Consider the following 17513-nt stretch of genomic DNA (forward strand, 5'->3'; position numbering starts at 1 on the left):
TCTCTGTGCGACAGAAGAACACACATCATAGTACAATAGTCTGTTTTATTATTTCATACATTATTATTGCACATTGGTAAATTATTATTGTGTATATTATTATTCTGTACTTTATTACTAGTTAAGTCTGTACCCTGCTAAGTGTGTTTTTAAATGTTACTGCTGTAACAAAAAAATTTCCTACTCGGGATCAATAAAGTATTTATTATTATTATTAATATAAATTGGTCTGCTGCTCTCATCAGAAATATCATCACCAGATGGAAAGACAACATCCCACGCAAAGACCAGTTATGTATTTGTCAGAGAGTGAATAATCAATTTCAAGGCACGTTACAGAAGTAATATTATCATACATTTATATAAAGTTAGTTTTTCTTCAGAGAGAGGAGATGCAAGAGATAGTGTATGCTGAAATCTGGAGCTAATGACAATGAAAAGCTTTTTTCTTCCTCTAGCTTTTTGTGTGTTGTGTTTTTCCTTCAGGACAGCTACGGCTTGCTAACCAGCACAGGGAAGCTTTGAGTTTCTGGAAGCATGGTCTTCTGTCTCTGCCTATACCTAGTAGCTCACCAGAAAAGAACAGTGAGATAACTGAACTCAATATGATGGCTAGAGAATCTAATTTTGAGTGAGAGAGGCCTAGATACACAGACAGCTGGAAAATTTGAAGCCAAAGGCAAGATTTTTATTGAGGGATAGAAATGGATCATCACTCAGCCTGTCAGAATATTGAAGCTGATAATGTAGATCTTCAAAACTAAAGGATTGAAGAAGCAATCGCTAACTCGGAAGAATTTGGTGTTTCAGTTATACGAGGGGTAATTGATAAGTTTGTGGCCTAAGGTAGAAGGAGTCAATTTTAGAAAACCTAGCACATTCATTTTTTGACATAGTTCCCTCCTACATTTGCACACTTAGTCCAGCAGTCGTGGAGCATACGGATCTCGGACCTCCAGAAAGTGCCCACAGTAGGGGTGATTGATAAGTTTGTGGCCTAAGGTAGAAGGAGATGAGTTATACAGCTCTGGTTACATGCACATGCAGTTCAACTTTTTGCATAAGTGATTATGCAGAAAGTTTGAGGTTAATAACTCATCGGGGGTGATTGATAAGTTTGTGGCCTAAGGTAGAAAGCGATGAGTTATTAACTTCAAACTTTCTGCATAATCACTCAAAGAGTTGATCTGCATGTGCATGTAACGAGAGCTGTATAACTCATCTCCTTCCACCTTAGGCCACGAACTTATCATTCACCCCTGCTGTGGGCACTTTCTGGAGGTCCGAAATCCATATGCTCCACAACCGCTGGACTAAGTGTGCAAATGCAGGAGGGGACTATGTTGAAAAATAAATGTGCTAGGTTTTCTAAAATTGACTTCCTTCTAATTTACGCCACAAACTTATCAATCACCCCTTGTACACTCATTCAGCTATGGATGTTACATACCTCGTGGGTATCTTGACTGTCTTATGACCATGATGTAATTGAGTATCTTGTCAGCATGATGTAATGGTCTTGTGATGGTGGCGTGATGTAATTTTCCTGCTGCTGTGAGGTCACGTGATGGCATATTCCCTACAGGTATATAAAGGGGAAACCCCTGTTGTCACGCAGTTTAATTCATCAGTTAATTCATTAGTTACTTCATTTTGCTGCGTATTCATCTCATGACACAGTTTCATTTTAAAGTGGAGTTTTTACTTTCTATTGTAAGGTACAAAAACGCTGTGTCGGCAGTTTCACCAATCGCTGCCAGTTTTTGTGTGTTGCACCTTCGATTTACCTTTACAGTCTAGTATTAGAAGGTGAAGACCTTACTAAAGTACGGGAACCTGAAGAATTGAGTAAAGTTGGTGTCATTCAGCAGCTTCATAAAGGATCGACCTTATTGAATCTTCATTCAGGAATAGCGGCCTGTATCTGAGATAACCCCTGCAAGATCAGGAAGGTTTGTGCAGCGTTCACCCACCAGGAAAAAGGTCAGTTCCTTTGAGCCATTTTATTTCCTTCGTCGTGAATTCTTTGGACGGCATCTCACAGCTGGGATCAGCAGTAATGTCACGTCTTCAAAGAAATCAATTTCAGGTAAGTCTCTCCTTACTGTCTGTATAAATCACTTGGACATTTGAATTTACCATTTTAAGACTGTGTTCAAATTTACCACTTTAAGAACTGTTCCAGAGTTGCCGTATAGCAGTTAATTTCCAGTTAAATTAGTCGTTTGAATACTTTTCACTATTGTTAAGCAGAGTTTAATAAATGTTTATGTTTGTTTATAAAAACTTAAATCAATTATATATTCATTGTTGCTGATGACGTAACATGGAGAACATAGTAACTATTTTTTGGTTTTATTTCTTTTATATTCTGTCTTTTTGCCCCATTCGCTCTTGTAATTTAATTTTTTGGGGAGTGGTGTTGGGATTTGATGTTCTTGCAGTTCACCAATTTGATTTTCTGCCTGGTTGGGGGTTGTTGCTCTTGTTGCTGTTGCGATTTAAATTTGGGACTTTGTGCAGGAAGGGGAGGGCTCTGATTGTTTTTCTTTAAGCAATCCCACGGGTTTGTTTTGTGGCTATCTGGAGAAGACAAATTTCAGAGTTACATACTGCATACATACTTTGATAATAAATGAACCTCTGTCTATAGATCCAGCAGTATCAGACCTCAATATTCAGGAACTTGAACAAAGGCTATAATATTCCCAGAATTAACTTGAATCTTCTGACAGGAAGAAGTTATAAATTACGACGACTTTCTGTATTAGAATCACTCAAATTTAGTATTCATAATGGGAATTAATTTCATTGCATCTTGAGTGAAAATAGCAGACCTGAGCTATATCAGCCTCCTGTTGCAAGCCCTGCTGCTCTTTGTTTCCAAAAGGTTATCTTGCCTTGGATGTCCTTTAGCTCCAAGTTGTTTTCCAGGGAAGCGCCTAGTATTAGACACACTTCTCCAAGTTTGAGCATATCTGTTAAACCTTTCAGAACCAGCCGCAGCGATTTAGATTTATGCATTTATACACCAATGCCCTTGAGCAGAAAATTCTCCAAAAAAGTAATGGATACGGCCCAGTCTAACATGGGTAAAGTCTCCTCCACCATTGAACACATCTACATGAAGCATTGACGCAAGAAAGCAGCATCCATTGTCAGGTACACCCACTGCCAAGAGCATGTCCTCTTCTCACTGCTGCCATCAAGAAGGTGGTACAGGAGCCTTGGGACTCACACCACCAGGTTCAGGAACAGTTATTATCCCTCACTCATCAGGCTGTTAAACCAAAGGGTTAACTTCACTCAATCTCACATGCCCCATCATTGAAATGTTCCCACAACATATAGACTCAACTTCAAGGACTCTTCATCTCATATTCTTAATATCAATTGCTTATTTATTTTGTCTATTTGCAGTTTGTTGACTTTTGCACACTGGTTGAATGCCCAGTTAGGGCAGTCCTCCATTATTCTATTATGGATTTATTAAATATGCCTGCAAGAAAATGAATCTCAGGGTTGTATATGGTGACAGATATGTACTTTGATAATAAATATATTTCAAACTTTGAACCAATTGTAGAAAGCAGCAGATGTTTGCAGAATCACAGTGATAGCTTGTAGAAATCGATCAGCAATTAGTTTAGAGTTGGGAAAGTTAAGGGAAGGTGGTTCTTCCTGTGTTGAACCCATGGTCAGCTAGTGTTGGGCATGATAAAACTGACAACCGTGGCAACAAATCAGCCTTATATGCAGTTAGTGCCATAATATAGCCAGCTCAGCATACTCTGGCAAACATTCAGGATGTGCCTAGGTACAGATAAACTTCCACAGGAAATATGACTCATGCTCTGAGAATATAATTTTACCACCTCAATAGAAACCTGCAGCCAAGCATTAATAACAACAAATCAAATATTACCTATATATTAAACCTTTTATCAATCTCACGGCCAGAATATCGGCCATATCACCATGGAGTTACATTAATTCCAAGGCAACCTGAATTATCCATCTCTAAGATAAACTATTGGTAGCTAGATAAACTTGGCTCTGCCTCTGCAATAAGGCTGACACTTGTATCTCAACAAATGGGAGGTTATGGGAACCAGGGCTTTCTCTGGTACCATACCAGAGCCCTGTCATCTGATACTTCTATGTACAATGCATTTGGACTTTGCTAAAAGATTAACCAGCCCTGAAATACCATGACTGAAAATACTTGAAAACAGATCATCTACATTTTACATTTCAAATAATTAAAGATTTAGTGATTTCAATTAAGGTAAATGCAGAGTTCTTGTAAAGTTAAAAGCAATCTTTCTTCCTTTGACAGAGCAAATTTCTTTTTGATGTTTCTGCATCATTAAACAGAATAATAGACCATTCCAGCCAGTTGTGACTAAAAACTTAATATATCAGTCACGTTTTAAATTTCTACCATGAAAAGGGCATTTTAACAACATGCATTTTGTTTGTCAGGCTGCATTTTGGCAGTCTTCCATTCAATAAACAGTAAGTTGAGAGTGCAGAAGCTGGAGTGCCGAGGAGCTAAAGATTTTCAAAAGTCATAAGGAATGTGACAAAAATATACAGGAGGGAAATCAACACTATGGAGGAGCAGTACTGAATAGGAGTTGGCAGCCAGAAGCACTAATATGGCAGTTGAACTTGCAGCAAATGTACAAGAATATAGATTGTGCAAAATGCCTCAATATTACTGTGATGAAACAAGGGAAAATAGATTTATCCACAAAAGACAGGGCTCATTTCCCATATGATGCCACAAAATATTCTGTCACCAGGTTTTTATACACAGTGGATTCCATTTAATTGGAACACATCGGGACCAATACATTTTGGCTCAATTAACCAAAGTTTAATGGAAGTAGTTAAAAAGGTATAAAAAACAGACACTACCAAGTGATAAATTATGTATTTAAAATACAGAACAAATTAGAACACTACTAGAGTACTATAAAACTGTACATTAGTTCCTTATGGTTATCAGAGGGATTCATCCAATGTATGCGTTCTTTTGATTCACTGTAAATGAACACACCTTGCACAGGTAACAGACTATCTTCATACAATGCTATTGATGATTGCATCCTCCAAATCCTCATTTTCATTGTAATATTCAAGATGATTGTCATACTTTCAAATTCTTTATTGTTCCTAACTTGTTGACGTAGTGAAATCATTTCATTTCCTGAATGCTTGAAACTGCAGCGAGCAAAACAATTGTCTTGCTGCTTATTTCTCGCCAACTTTCAGTGACAAAAATCACTGCTTTCTGACCACAAACACATGCAACTGACCGCTATTTCAAAGCTGTTCAGTCTAAGCGTGGTGTTGTGTCGAACAGCCACGTAAGTGCACACGTCCGACACTAGTTAGAAACTGTTCAGCAGCAGTCTCCTGCCCCAATGAACAGACATAGTGTCCCATATAAACAGAGCGATTCCCTGTTGTTTTCTCGATTTGATTTTGTTCTTTGAGTTGTCCCAAATAAATGGCTACCCTGATTAACTGATGGCCCAATTAACAATGGTTTTTCACCTATTACCTGATGTGCTTTCAGCAGAAAAAGTTACTTTAATAATCAACCTTAGAATTCAAAGTTTCCAAGCAATTGTTACTGAACTCGGTGGGATATTATTTATGTTCACAATGTTTTTCTCCCTCATCCCTCATGCCCCATTTATGTTGTACTAAAAGTGCACAGGTCAGTTTAGAATTAGTGGTCAGTATAGGAATTCAGTGTTTAATCATCCTATGACATTTTAAAATGCAAACCAAAAATGGAAGCATTGAATAAAAAAGGCAGTCAATCCAAAACCTTTACTTCAGGTTGCTTTATTAAATGACACTTAAAAAAAAGTTTTTGTATATAATTTCCTGAAAGCATAATTGTACAGCTAGCATCTGTTATGCAAATCTTATAATTATAGTTTATCCAGCTACTTAATACTTTGCTGCACTTCAGAAAACAAATTATACCATTTTAAATTAATTACTTATGTTTCCTTATGAAGATTTTATGAAACAAAGTGATAGTCTACTAAATATTGAAATTAAAGTTTTAAATGATCTTTGACTTACAAGATTATATCCAATTCATTTCGAGGAATGGGGAAATGTGACATTTAACCAAGCATGAATGTTAACTTGGTTCTCCTGTGCGGGAATTCTGTTCAAGACTTTAACAGTAATTCCTTGGCCAGTGAGGAATTTCAAGTAGAAATTAAATTTAAAATATGCTCAATGGTGCCATTTAATGATATATAGTTAAAAAGACAAATAGGCTAGAATATTGACATCATTGAAGGATACTTTATTCATCTGTGATTGTCTGTAGGACTTTAATGCCCCCTCATGAATTTTAAGAAAATGATTTTCAAAGACTGAACTTTGGCTGAGTCATGGCATGAGACTGGAAGAAGCCACATGGAATGCTGTTTATTGGAATCCTCTCCCTCCCAAGCAATTATATTTTGGATTTTATTGAAGTTAATCAGTTATCAAGGAGTGTACCATTACTTACAGAACAAGTAGCAGATGGGGTCCATGGCAAATTGGCCGTTTGGATTCAGAACTGGCTTGCGCATAGAAGACAGAGGGTAGTGGTTGAAGGGACTTATTTGAGCTGGAGGTCTGTAATTAGTAGAATTCCGCAGGGAAATGTGCTGGGACCTCTGCTGTTTGTAATGTATGTACTGTAAATGACCTGGATGAAAATGTAGATGTGTGGGTTAGTAAATTTGCGGATGATACAAGATTGATGAAGCTGTGGATAGAGTAGAAGATTGGCAAAGAATACAGCACAACATAGATCAGTTGCAGATATGGGCAGAGAAATGGCAGATAGAGTTTAACCCAGATAAATGTGAGGTGTTGCACGTTGATTGGGCAAATGCACGTAGGTAGAGCAACACAGTTCCTTAACTCTGTTGCTGAGCAGAGAGATCTTGGATTCCAAGTTCATAGCTCCTTGAAAGTGGTTACACAGGTCGATAAGGCGATTAAGAAAGCTTATAGTATCTTGCTTTTTTAGTTGAGGCATGGAGTTCAAAAGTCACAAGGTTATGTTGCAACTTTATAAAACTCTGGTTAGACCACATCTGGAGCATTATGTACAGTTCTGGTCACCCCCCACTCTAGGAAGGATGTTGAGGCTTTGGAGAGGGTACAGAAGAAGTTTACCAGGATTCTGCCTGGTTTGGAGGGCATGTGCTCTACAAGGGGCTGGGGAAACTTGGGTTGTTTTCTCTGGAGCACCGGAGGCTGAGGAGAGATCTGATAGAGGTGCATAAGATTATGAGAGGCATAGACAGAGTGGACAGAGTATCTGTTTCTCAGCGTTGCAACACAATACCAGAGGGCATGCATTGAAGGTGAGAGGGGGTAGATTCAAAGAGGACGTGAGGGGCACGCTTTTACTCAGAGAGAGGTGGATGCCTGGAATGCGCTGCTGGTATGGTGGTAGAAACAAATACATTTGAGGCTTTTAAGAGACATTTGGATAGGCAGATGGATGTAAGGAAGATGGTGTAGATAGGAGGGTGTTTGAGTGTTTTTGATTTGGTTTTTAGCTGGTTCAGTACAATATTGTGGGCCGAATGGCCTGTTCCTGTGCTGTACTGTTCTATATTTCTCTGATGGAAATCTGGACAGACAGACAATAGTGGAGACACAGCTGATCAGTAGAGGGTGCAATAGAGATAATGTTTCAGGTGAGTCAATGCCAACACCAGGTACAGTAGTAAATGTTGGTCAGATATTACTGATAATTCATGGAAAGATAATACCAGCATTACGTCCAATAAATTTCAGGTGAACAACCAGGAGTTTCACCCAATGGCAACAAATGGTGATGTTGTATGGCATAAAGGACACTTGGGGGTTGTGGTGTTCCCATGTTCTAAATAAATTGTTTGTACAGGGATTATGTGGATGTTACACACTACAAAGCACTGATAGTGGAGGGAGTGAATATATAGGTGGCATTTGCGATGCCACTGAAGCATGTTATTTGGGATTTGATGCCACTGAGCTTTGGGTGCGGATGAAACTCACAGAGTTTTGCCACCAAGTTCCTGCCTTGTACCTTTAGACATTGTGAACTCAGCAGGTGCTACCAGAGCTGCTTGGTAAGAAACACTGTTTCTCTCCTCTCTCCATCTGATGGCCCTCACCATCTTGCAGATAACTCCTCTTCACCCTTAAGCCTCGATGAGAACATATGGGTTTGTTTCCTCAAATTTCTAGTTCATGACGTGCAATGTTGCCCCTGTTTCTTCCTCATTCTACACTGCCTGCCCTGTGAGTAAATGCGCTTTTCCTTCAGATTTGCAAAAACAGTTTCTTCTGTAGGTCATCGATACACTCTTGATACAGAAGTATTTTTCTGGTCCATTCAAGTTTTTTTTTAGTAACGATGGCCTTCTGCTGTTGACAATGACAGATTTGGTGATAGTAAAGCCAATTAATGTCAAGAAGAGTTTCAGTTGGTTATTATCTGACATAAAAAATACAAAATGGTGGAAAAGCTCACTGCCAGTCATGCAGCATCTTCGGAAGAGAAACACGGTGTGTCACATCTGAACCCCTTTGTTAAAATTGGGAATTCGGTAATAAAAAGAAAACAAGTTGGCAAACTGGCTTGGTAATAGAAGCCAGACGACAATAGTATAGGGTTGCTTTAGTGTAGGGTGTTCCCAACCTTTCTTATGCCATAGACCAATAGCATTAAGCAAGGGGTCCATGGACCTCAGGGTGGGAACCTCTGCTTTACTGAGTGGCAGCTTTTAACTAGCAGTGTGCCACAGAGATCAGTGCTGGGATTCTCTCTGCTTCAATGTGAATGTGGAGGTATGATTAAGTAAGTTTGTAGATTGCACAAATGCTGCTGGTGTTGTTGACAGTGAGGAGAATGGCCATTTACTACATTTAGCCTGGTAGGTAACAATAAGCAAATGTTTGTTACCACTCACCAACCTAAATCATATCTCCTTATTTTCAGGCACAGAATGAATCACTTTAAAAGCAGCTACAAATAGAACTGAAAGTTTGCAGTGTCTACTTCTGGGCTATAATGCAAAGAAGGTTCTTGATGAAGCTGCTAAAGTTGGCTATGGGCTTAGACCAGGAAATTAACCTGACAAACACCTTTGGGTGATAACCTGGAGCGGAGTACTGACAGGGTAAGAACAGAAAGGGGCATTTCTCCATTACAATACCCTTAATAGATATGTGTACCTGCCAGTTTCCTCAAATGGTACATCTAGGTAAAAGACAGACATCTACTAATAACATTGAAATGGTTGGAAGGTATTTTCCAATTTGAAAGAATCCAAGGCAGTTTCCAATGCAGCACAAGGTAAAATCAAATCTGACGCTTCTCCTAGTAATTAGCTCTGGTTATACCTTAGCAAGGGACATTCCCTTGCCTCAGAATTCACTTCTCTTTATAATCTGGATACTTTGCAACTCATCCTGTTATGAAAATTAATAACCAAGTATGCTTTATTAGTATTTATTCATTGACTATTTATTAAATTAGGATGAACCGTGGTTCTTCACAAGTAAAAGAGCATTTCAAAAATGGTTTTATGTATATGATATTCCCGTTGCTTTACAACAAAATACGTACAGTACATGTGTTTTGTTTGGTTAAAGCTAGAAATGTTTAATCAGCTTATATGACCATGAGCGTAAATGCACCTTATCTGTACCAGAAGAAATATCTCACAGGAACAACTGTTCAGGTAGTTGTCATCAGGGTACTTCCACTGACAGATTGGATAAAGGTTTGAATAGCAGGCTCTTTGTCTAATTTCATCAATGTGAAATTTGTGGGAGAAACAAGATAATTAGGATGCTATTCTCTCATCTGTCATGGCTTCTTCAAAAAAAAAAGGGCCATTAAAAACCCATCTCTTATCTCCTTATTCTGGCATTCCTGCAGAATGAATATTTTTGTTCTTGGGGCTTGTAATATGATTATCAGTCCTAAAAGCTATCAATGTTATTTGCATTTGTTTCACAAAGTGATAATTATATCTTTAAACTGCGAGTGACTGTGATCACTGAACAAGAATGAAGCAATTGAAGTATTCAAATCCCCTTACCTCACTCCTACTGCTGTGAAAATCTTCATACCAGCCTTTGGCAGCTCCAGACAAGTTTGCAAAAACTTCGTGACTTCAAGCTTCACCAGTTCCAACTTATCAATAACTATTCTGCCCTTAGAGTATGCAGAGAAGAAACTCGTACACCAAAAGCCAGCTGGCTCCTTACCCTTCAGTGCAATTATTTGAAAATTCTCAACTACACTTTTCCAAATCTCACTAACCTTGCTAGCATCCTGACACCCCACCCCCAACCAATTTTCTCCACCAATATATTTTCCCCACACTTCTAAATTCTGACTACACTGTGTCCTGCCCTCAGTTGCTCCAATGAAACAACCTTCAGGCATCATTTTCACAGACTTTACAATATTAATTCTATAGAAATTAAGCTGCAGAAACTGCAAGCAATGTGTAAGCAATTGTTGAAACCCATCATTATAATAATTTATGGATACCTCTGCTTTAATGTCATACAATCAATATCTACAAGCTATCTTACATATGTATATTTATTGTTTTTTTTGTGCTGCATCAGATCCATAGTAACAATTACATAATTCTCCCTTACACTTGTGCTCCAGAAAAAATATTAAACAATCTTAAATCTCACATTCTCAAATTATTCTGCTCCGGAAAATTTAGAACAGAGAACTACCACAAGTTGTACTGCTCATTGAACCTGGTAATTCTTGTGTTAATTTTCATATAACTGCACTGTAGGAACCTCCTTTCAAACATCCCCTTTACTTAATTTTCATATGTAAAAGAACCAAACTGCATAAAAGGCAATTAACCTTTTGAGTGAAATTTGTTAATATGTGAAAGCATTAAAATGCCATATCATTGGACTGTTAGCTGATCACTTGCTTCCTTTTGAAATTATTTAGCCTCAGCTAGTTTCTTAAAATATTTGACTATGCCCACTGGGGACATGCATGTTGTAATAGAAACATAGAACATAGGTGCAGGAGTAGGCCATTCGGCCCTTCGAGCCTGCATCGCCATTTATTATGATCATGGCTGATCTTCCAACTCAGAACCCCGCCCCAGCCTTCCCTCCATACCCCCTGATCCCCGTAGCCACAAGGGCCATATCTAACTCCCTCTTAAATATAGCCAATGAACTGGCCTCAACTGTTTCCTGTGGCAGAGAATTCCACAGATTCACCACTCTCTGTGTGAAGAAGTTTTTCCTAATCTCAGTCCTAAAAGGCTTCCCCTTTATCCTCAAACTGTGGCCCCTCGTTCTGGACTTCCCCAATGTCGGGAACAATCTTCCTGCATCTAGCCTGTCCAATCCCTTTAGGATTTTATATGTTTCAATCAGATCCCCCCTCAATCTTCTAAATTCCAACGAGTACAAGCCCAGTTCATCCAGTCTTTCTTCATATGAAAGTCCTGCCATCCCAGGAATCAATCTGGTGAACCTTCTTTGTACTCCCTCTATGGCAAGGATGTCTTTCCTCAGATTAGGGGACCAAAACTGCACACAATACTCCAGGTGTGGTCTCACCAAGGCCTTGTACATCTGCAGTAGTACCTCCCTGCTCCTGTACTCGAATCCTCTCGCTATAAATGCCAGCATACCATTCGCCTTTTTCACCGCCTGCTGTACCTGCATGCCCACTTTCAATGACTGGTGTATAATGACACCCAGGTCTCGTTGCACCTCCCCTTTTCCTAATCGGCCACCATTCAGATAATAATCTGTTTTCCTATTTTTGCCACCAAAGTGGATAACTTCACATTTATCCACATTAAATTGCATCTGCCATGAATTTGCCCACTCACCCAACCTATCCAAGTCACCCTGCATCCTCTTAGCATCCTCCTCACAGCTAACACTGCCACCCAGCTTCGTGTCATCCCCAAACTTGGAGATGCTGCATTTAATTCCCTCATCCAAGTCATTAATATATATTGTAAACAACTGGGGTCCCAGCACTGAGCCTTGCGGTACCCCACTAGTCACCGCCTGCCATTTTGCCTAGATATTAAGGAGTATTAGAAATCTTATAAGTTTGAACATCCATTTTTCTTCCTGGAGAGAAGAGCAATGCCGGTCACTTTCTGGTCATTTTGTGTCACTACAGAATTTCAAAGTGAGCCTCCAACCCTGAACCAGTCCTGTGTCCATGATATGACTTTTGCATCAGATGCATCTGGAAAGCTGTTATTTTAACACATTTTCTGGGTGTGCCAAATTAGTAGATCACTATTAGTTGTACCAATGAAGAGTCAACATAAAATAATAATCCTTTATCTGTTATGCCCTTCCAGAAACTATTATAGTCCATTGCAATAACTGATGCTAACTGTTCTAGACTGTTTCAAGGACTCTGCGGTTTGATGTTTAATATTCTTGAGTGCTTTTCGCTTGTTTTTTGCCGCGTGTGGAATTTGTTCTTTATTTGGGGTATTTGATGATTTTCTTTGAACAGGTTCTGATGTTTCGTTGTTTAATGGCTGTCTGCAGGAAGGTGAATCTCTGGGTTGCATATTTTGATAATAAATGTACTTTGATCTTTCATCTCTCGTTAACCTCCAAACTCATTAAATAACTTTTTTTAGTTCATTAAACAATTTATTCTTCTGAAAAGGTTATTCCTTTTTCAATCTTTTTATTAATTTCAAAATATAGAAACAAAACATAGCAATAATACAGATAATATGAGATGTATTGTTACATTTAAAAAAAGGGTAATTGCAAAACCAAATAGTGGAAATTACCAAAACTCCCATACATGTAGAACTGATCATGGATAATAGAGAGCAAAAAAAAAGGAAAAAGACAAAAAAAAGAAAAAAAAAACCATCCCAAAAGAAAAAAAAACTAAACTGAACTAAAAGACTTGGGCAAAACTAACAACTTAAAAATGGAAAAGAAGAAAACCTCAGCGTCGACGCCTCCATTCCCCTCCAACAACAGTACAGAGAAATAAAACCAGTTTGGAAATGATCAAATTACATCAAATGAAAATGCTGAATAAATGGCCTCCAAATTTTTTCAAACTTAATAGAAGGGTCATAAACTGCACTTCTAATTTTCTCCAAATTCAGACACACCATAGTTTGTGAAAACCAATGAAATACTGTAGGAGGGTTGATCTCTTTCCAATTCAACAAGATGGACCTTCTAGCTATTAAAGTAAGAAATGCAATCATCCTTCGTGATGAAGAGGTTAAATTATTTGAGTCTATCATTGGTAGTCCAAAGATAGCAGTAATTGGATGAGGTTGTAAGTCTATATTTAGGACCGTTGAAATAATATCAAAAATATCTTTCCAATATTTCTCCAACAAGGGACATGACCAAAACATGTGAGTTAAAGAAGCAATCTCAGACTGGCATCTGTCACATATTGGATTAATATAAGAGTAATAACGAGATAGTTTATCTTTGGACATATGAGCCCTGTGAACTACTTTAAACTGTATCAACCTATGCTTAGCACATACAGAGGATGAATTCACCAACTGAAGAATTTTTTCCCATTTTTCAGTCGGTATATTAATCTCAAGTTCTCTTTCCCAGTCAGCTTTAATTTTATTAGAGGCATCAGGACATAAATTCATAATTATATTATATACAATTGCTATTACACCTTTCTGAGAAAGATTTAAGTCTAAGATTTTTTCCAAAGTGTCCATTGGATATGGGTGTGGAAAATTAGGAGAGACAGTAATTAAAAAGTTTCTAATCTGTAAATATCTAAAAAAGTGAGATCTGGGTAAGTTTTATTTATTAGAGAGTTGATCAAAAGACATAAAACAGTTATCCAAGAATAAATCGCGAAAAGATATTATACCTTTGGTTTTCCAATCAAAGTAAGCTTGATCCATCATGGAAGGTTGAAAAAGAAAATTTGATATAATGGGACTTGCTAGAATGAATTGATTAAAGCCAAAAAATCGTCGGAATTGAAACCATATACGTAAAGTATGTTTAACTATTGGGTTATTCATTTGTTTATATGATTTAAGAGAAGTAAAAGGAAGTAAAGTTCCTAAAACCGAACCCAAGGAAAACCCTTGTAATGAATTAGATTCAAGATTTACCCAATGAGGGTTTAAAGATGCGTCCAAATCTTGTAGCCAAAATTTTAAATATCGAATATTAATTGCCCAATAATAGAATCTAAAATTTGGGAGGGCAAGTCCCCCCTCCTTCTTGGATTTCTGTAAATATCTCTTACCTAACCTAGGATTTTTATTCTGCCAAATATATGAGGAAATTTTTGAATCTACGTTATCAAAAAAAGATTTTGGGATAAAAATTGGAACCGATTGAAATATATACAAAAATTTAGGCAAAATGATCATCTTAATAGCATTAATCCGACCAATCAAAGACAAAGAGATTGGGGACCATTTGGTAAATAAAAGTTTAATCTGAGCAATTAAAGGTAAAAAATTAGCTTTAAATAAATCTTTATATTTTTTGGTAATTGTTATCCCTAAGTATATAAATGAATCAGTAACCAATTTAAATGGTAAACGTCCATAAATAGGTACATGCTTATTTAAAGGGAATAATTCACTCTTACTAAGATTCAATTTATAACCAGAAAAGTTACTAAATTGAGCTAACAGATCTAAGATAGCAGGAATTGACTTCTCTGGGTTAGAGATATATAACAACAAATCATCTGCATATAATGATAGTTTATGTATTTCATTTCCACGGGTAATACCAACAATATTTGGCGAGTCACGGATAGCAATTGCTAAAGGTTCAAGAGCAATATTAAATAGTAAAGGACTAAGAGGGCAACCTTGCCTAGTACCGCGAAAAAGACGAAAAAAAGGAGATCTATAATTATTTGTACAGACCGAGGCTACCGGGGAGTAATATAACAATTTAATCCAAGATATAAATGTCAAATTAAAATTAAATTTCTCAAGAACATTAAATAAATAAGGCCATTCAACTCTTGTCAAAGGCTTTCTCAGCATCTAATGAGATAATACATTCCGGGGTAGTAAGTGAGGGGGTATAAACAATATTCATTAACCTCCTAATATTAAAAGATGAATAGCGATTTTTAATGAATCCGGTTTGATCCATGGAAATAATTTGAGGTAACACCTTCTCCAGTCTAGTAGCTAGAATTTTTGAAAAAATTTTTGAATCTACATTCAGAAGAGATATCGGTCTGTAGGATGCACAATCCGTAGGATCTTTATTCTTTTTAAGAATTAAGGAAATAGAGGCTTCATAAAACGATTGTGGTAATTTACCTAAACTAATTGCTTCCTTAAATATTCTAGACAACTTAGAAGAAAGAATGGAGGAAAAAAATTTTAAAAATTCCACTGTAAACCCATCGGGACCGGGTGCTTTACCGGAATTTAATAATGAGATTGCAGTTATTATTTCTTCCTCTGAAATGGAAGTTTCTAATGATAGGCAATCTTCGGGAGATAGTTTCGGAAAACTCAATTTACTTAAAAAATCATGCATGAAATTAGAATCATGAGGAAAATCAGAATTTTATAAAGAGGTATAAAATTCTTGAAAGGTTTGGTTTATCCCAACATGATCAACTGTGAAAGTACCATCCTGTTTGCGGATCTTAGTAATTTGACGTTTAACCGAATCAAATTTCAATTGGTTAGCCAGTAATTTACCCGATTTATCACTATGAATATAAAAATCACTTCTAGTTCTCATTAATTGATTTTCGATCAAGGATGTTAATAATAAACTATGTTCCAATTGGAGTTCAACTCTGTGTTTGTACAGCTCCTTGCTAGGAGAAATAGCATATTTTTTTATCAACTTCTTTAATTTTATCAACCAGTAGAAGTATTTCATTGTTAATATGTCTTTTCAAACCGGCCGAATAGGAAATAATCTGACCACGGATATAAGCTTTAAAGGCGTCCCAAACAGTTCCGTTGGAAACTTCATCCGTAGTATTAGTTGAAAAGAAGAAATCAATCTGCTCCTTTATAAATTTGACAAAGTCCTGATCTTGAAGCAAAATAGGGTTAAATCGCCATTGTCTGGTAGTACAAAAGGTATCCATTAACTTGATGGAAAGTTTCAATGGAGCATGATCTGAAATAGCAATAATGTCATAATTACAATCAACTACATATGGAATCAAACGAGAGTCAATCAGGAAATAATCAATTCGGGAAAAAGAACAGTGAACATGTGAAAAAAAGGAGAATTCCTTATCATTTGGATGTAGAAATCTCCAAATTTCTGAAATCCCAGCATCCAACATAAAAGAGTTGATAATAGTAGCCGACTTATTCGGTAAAGCCGGACTACTTGTGGATCTATCCAACATGGGATTCAAACATAAATTAAAATCACCGCCCATTATCAACGTATACTCATTTAAATTAGGAAGGGAAGTAAGTAAATGTTTAAAGAATTCAGGATAATCCACATTCGGAGCGTAAACATTAACCATAGCGACCTTTTTATTAAAAAGTACCCCCGTAATTAACAGAAATCTGCCATTAGGATCTGAAATGATGTCTTGATGAATGAATGTAATTGAGGGATCAATAAAAATTGAAACGCCTTTAAATTTGGCTTGAGCATTTGAATGGTACTGTTGTCTTTTCCAAAACTTAAAGAAGCGTTGACTGTCCTCTTTCCTTACATGAGTCTCTTGAGCAAAGATAATATGAGCATTCAGACTTTGGAATATTTTGAAAATCTTTTTCCGTTTTATTGGATGGTTAAAACCATTTGTATTCCAAAAGACAAAATTAATAGAATGAGCCATAACTAAAAATTAACCCTTTGGTGAGTAAGGGGTTAACCATAATGTGAGCTCATGAAATCGGAAGAGGAATACATGATTAGAGAGGAACCGGAAATCTCAACACTGGGGACATCCTTGTAGTTCTGAATCAGCCCAATAGAAAAAATTAAAAAAGAAAAAGATCACCCCCACCCCCAACCCCAAATAGAAACCCGAACTGAGCCAGAGAAGGCTGAAAAAAGCGCTAACTAATACTAACTTTAACCCCATTTCTGCAGGGGGCAACTCCAAAAATATATGTTAGATAAGTGACCTCCCAAAGACTAATATGTGAAAAATAAACAGTATTGTAAATTAGTCTCCATAGTAAAAATTACTAAAATATATAAAATAAAAGAAACCAGTATCAGTGCATATAATTAGTTAATTATAAACGAGTAAATAAAAAAAACGCTTCCAAAATAAGAAAAATGGATTATGGGAAGAAGAAGCATAAGAACATGGCGTCCCGAAAAAAAAATAAAAATTATAGAAAAAGAAAGACAAGTCGCCATTTTAATTATGCGAAAATCAAAAATAGGAAGCATATAACTACAAATGACCGTCGGATCGGATCATTAGTAATAACAAAAAAGGATAAATTAAA

At 37.0% G+C, this 17513-nt stretch overlaps 2 protein-coding genes across 5 annotated transcripts in view; one reads left to right on the forward strand and one right to left on the reverse strand.

Moving 5' to 3' along the window:
* celsr1a (cadherin EGF LAG seven-pass G-type receptor 1a) overlaps positions 1–17513 on the forward strand; it is a 422758-nt gene that overhangs the window by 380853 nt on the left and 24392 nt on the right. The window lies entirely within an intron of this gene.
* The window catches only part of trmu (tRNA 5-methylaminomethyl-2-thiouridylate methyltransferase), a 45539-nt gene continuing 40831 nt past the window's right edge, over positions 12806–17513 (reverse strand). For both annotated transcript variants that reach the window (XR_011882953.1, XM_072241533.1), the window contains exon 12: positions 12806–16203. The gene's annotated coding sequence lies outside the window, so the exon portion shown is untranslated. The remainder of the gene's footprint in view (positions 16204–17513) is intronic.

Source organism: Mobula birostris, chromosome 23 (assembly GCF_030028105.1).
Source record: "Mobula birostris isolate sMobBir1 chromosome 23, sMobBir1.hap1, whole genome shotgun sequence".
NCBI lineage: Eukaryota > Metazoa > Chordata > Chondrichthyes > Myliobatiformes > Myliobatidae > Mobula > Mobula birostris.